This window comes from Mytilus californianus, unplaced genomic scaffold (assembly GCF_021869535.1).
Source record: "Mytilus californianus isolate M0D057914Y unplaced genomic scaffold, xbMytCali1.0.p SCAF_1, whole genome shotgun sequence".
Taxonomy (NCBI): domain Eukaryota; kingdom Metazoa; phylum Mollusca; class Bivalvia; order Mytilida; family Mytilidae; genus Mytilus; species Mytilus californianus.
In genome coordinates this window covers 4336471-4340585 of record NW_026262581.1, presented here as the reverse complement: position 1 = coordinate 4340585, position 4115 = coordinate 4336471, and positions in this window count along the sequence as shown.

Genomic DNA, 4115 nt, shown 5'->3' with positions numbered 1-4115 from the left:
AAGTTTGTAATTTTCAGAAAAAGTGTTTTTATTCCAATTATTCACATTCCAAAACCCGGCTGATATCTACCATCTACCCTGTATCGTGTGCCTATACTGTTCACCATTTCTGTCTCTTTGTTCTCGTCTGGTGTCGCTGTTGTAGTCGTTACGTCTTCCAGTATAGATATTATTGTGCATGTCAAGTTGACTCCTATTTTCAGCGCGATGATGACGGTTGTTACTGTGTTCATTACGTGATTTTTGCATGTCTCTGTTAAAATTTCCTTCTCGTCTTGATTGTTGGTGGTTAACATACCGTTTGGCTATAATTTCAGCTCCTTTCATGTCAATTTCGGAATCAAATGATTTTAAAACATCAACAATAGTTTGAAAATTTTTCCGCTTAATACGCTGTTGAACACTTTGATCTTTATGGATGTAAACGTCGCTATATTGTCGACTGAACTTTAAATTACTTTTTAAAGACATGATTTGGTTGAGATCGTCTTTTGACTTACATGTAATAATCACTACTCCACTTTTGTTTTCATTTCGGCTACGTTTACGTTCGACACTGGAAAACGAAATTGTTTGTATCTTTAGACCTTCCATCATCAAGGCAGAAATTTTTGAATTCAGATTTTCGTTCGCACTTTCGGGTAAATTTCGGACCACTAAATTATAGGACATGTCTTTTTCTCCAGTGTGCTTCACAGATTTAGAAATATCATTTAATTTGTCCTCAATTTTTAAGTCCTGGTCAAAATCCTGACGCAAAGTATCGACAGCCAAGTTTACATCTTTTTTCACTTTGGATACTTCCGTTGAAATTCGTTTGTCAATAACTTGGTTAATTTTTTGTGTTATTTTACGTTCAAGGTTACATGTAAATGATTTCTTTTATTACATTTCTTATTAAAACAAAAGACATGGACGTTTTTACCTAGGAATATAAATGACCTGGACATGAATTCCTAGGAAAATTAGTCTTGGCACATAAATTTTATTAAAAGATTAATGCACAACTGTTGAACAGCATTAAAACAAAAGAATTAAAAAAATCATTGTTTACATGTAAATGATTTCTTTTATTACACATTTTCCTAGTAAGTAAAATAAAGGACATGGACGTTTTCACATAGGAATATTGATGACATGGACATAAATTCCTTGGAAAATTAGTCTGCGGACATAAATTACTGACATCGGACTAAATATACTAATAAATTTTGTAACTATGGACTTTTTAAACTAGTAATATTTGTCTGTCAGGACACATTTTACCAGGACTAATTTATCTCTTACACATGCACATGGAAGAGATGTACAGATGTCGCTTTAAAGCTCCGCCCACTCCAGGATTATTTTTGTGTATTGCTGTTGACGAGTGTTATATGAACTTTTGTGACCTCAGAATGTGTATTGCAATCGCATTCCAATGACGTATTGCTCCATCTGTCAATGTTCCAGTCTCCGATCCGCAAACCATTTTTCGCTCATAGACAAACAAGAACAGCAGGATTAACTCCATCGTCTACGGCGCCAGTCTATGTGTATAAAATCAACCATGCAACAATGTCAATAATCAGTGAATGCACGGACAGTTCGAAATTCTGAAGCGTAGGACAAATCAAACACTTTTGTCTTAAATCGGACAATGTTTTGCTATTTCTTTCAACTGTTGAAATTAGTTGTTATGTTATAATAAATGATTATTAACTTTGAGCGATGTATTATTGTTGCGAGATTCTTTTCGGCATACCGGTCATCAGCTGATGGTGTGAATTTGTTTAAATATTACTACGCGGGCCTCAAAGGATTTTAAACTCGAAAATAAATGCAATGAATGTGAGATTTTCTGTCTTTCACAGCAAAAACAATGTACACAATGAATTGCAGGATAAAGACAATAATTGTTTAGTGTCTTTATAGGTTGCATTTCTGTAAATATAGACAATGTAATTTCCCATAGGAACTCCTTTTACGGCTAAAACCGTACCACTTTTACTATGAAGTTTCGTAAAAAAGTATATCCTAGAATGGAAAGCTCATATGCACTGCTATTTTTTTTTCAAAGGTCAAAATATAGGGCTGTCCGGCATATTTTCAACATTTATATGCCCCGAACTTCTAAGAGTTTACACTTATACTAAAATTCTGTAAAATACCCCTCCCTTCACTTTGGGTCTTCCTCAGAATTTAAGGCCACCTCTATTTACATTGTATGTTTTTTTATACTGACTGATTTACAGTGTAAATGACAAATAAGTTATCAATCTAAATCCATTTGTTTTCGTAGGAAGTAAGCCAATAGGTGAGATCTATAGATATAATAATGTGTTGTCGGTTCAGCAAAACACCACAAAAGCTAAAATATGTTGAGCATGAAAAGGATGGCAGGGTCAATCAAGCTTAAACCTTTTTTTATAATCTTCGATTCTCACCTATTGGACTAATTTCTAAGAAAACAAATGGATTTAGATTGATAACTTATTCGCCATTTACCAAATGAACTCAAAAATGGTTCTATTGATATTCGGTTTACCAAAGTTTTCTTATTCCTTGTTTGGCAATGCAGTGAAAATTGTAAAAAAAAATAACTAGAAAATGGATATTAAATCAGCGATTCGTTTGCTTAAATGTTACCAAGATTATTTCGACTTATTTGGCATAAAATCAGATGACAATTACTTTATGGGTAACGAATGTCAATGGTTATTCCTGGGAATCCAGGCTTCCTCCACCAAATAAAACTGGCCGCCATGGTGTAGCCAAGTGTGATAAGTTTAACACAAACGAACGAACAATCAATCAATCAATATTTATAGATAAAACAATGCCCATGGGATGTTCTGTTTCTTGCACTACGTTTGAATTTTATTTCTAACTTTTTATTTAACAGTTAATTATGAATATAAAATAAGAAGATGTGGTATGATTGCCAATGAGACATCTATCCAGTTCAAATGCCTCCTGGACATTGATGACATATTGACGAGGAATGCGATAGATTCATATTTGCATTGTCCAAAAAAATACGTGTTTATTATTATTACCAGTGAATAGTTTGCCTTGCACAATATTTGTATAATAAAAATAATCCGGATTCGTTGGAAATGGTATGCGTAATTTTAATTTCTTGTCATTATCAATTTATGCGTGTATAACCAAATACTAAATTATTTTTTCAGTTTCTTTCAATTTAGAGTTATGCTTCTTTTTACACACTTTTAAGGTTAATTCAAATATTGTAATGATCTTTGACGTTGTTGAATTATTACATTCCGCGAAATGAATTTGCTGAGTGTTTTTTACCCGTCCATCAGTCCGGTCTGAATTATCCTTAATGTTTCCTGGATAACGTCATCATTGCTAGTGGGATCGCTTTCCACTTTGAATAAATGTATACTTTTGTTAAAACCCTTCACAGTACATGAGACTGTTTTCCCATGAAAAATAACGTTCTACATACGGGTACTTTTTTGGCTAATTGTAAATTTAAATATTTTAGCATCCAACTATTTTTGAGCTCTATTATATTCGATATACTATGCTGCAGAGTTTCCGTCATGCAGTTGAACCCTCTCCGCTCTTTAACGTTGGACGCGGTGTTGGCAGTCCAGTCCAGTTGGGCGAGAAATATTTAAAGTGTTCTTTTTGTTAATATTATATATGCACTCCTGTCATTAAACGTTTACCGTAGTCTACTTTATAACCAGATTGTAACTTTACATGAGCATCATCACTAGATGAACAGAAAATGTTCATCCTTTCATGGCACCTGAGTTCATCCCTATTTTTGTTGCTCAATCTTTCATATCCTGAGAAGTGTTTAACAAACTCCTTGCGGTGTTTATTTTGTTGACCTTTTGGTGGTTTTTTTTTCGATTGCCCCTCCCCTTAGTATCTGTTTCCCTTATTCATGCACTGTACTTTTTTGGTTATATTAATGCGCATGCTTAAATCTTTCAGCATACAGTTTCATAGTAATAATTTCGATCTGTATGCCGTCATTTGATCGCTGATTGTAGATGTATGAATTTATTTGGTAATCCTTGAATGCAATGTATTTGGTATGTTTGACTTCGATCAAAACAACGTCAAACAAAAGATGTATCTATATAGTAAAAATG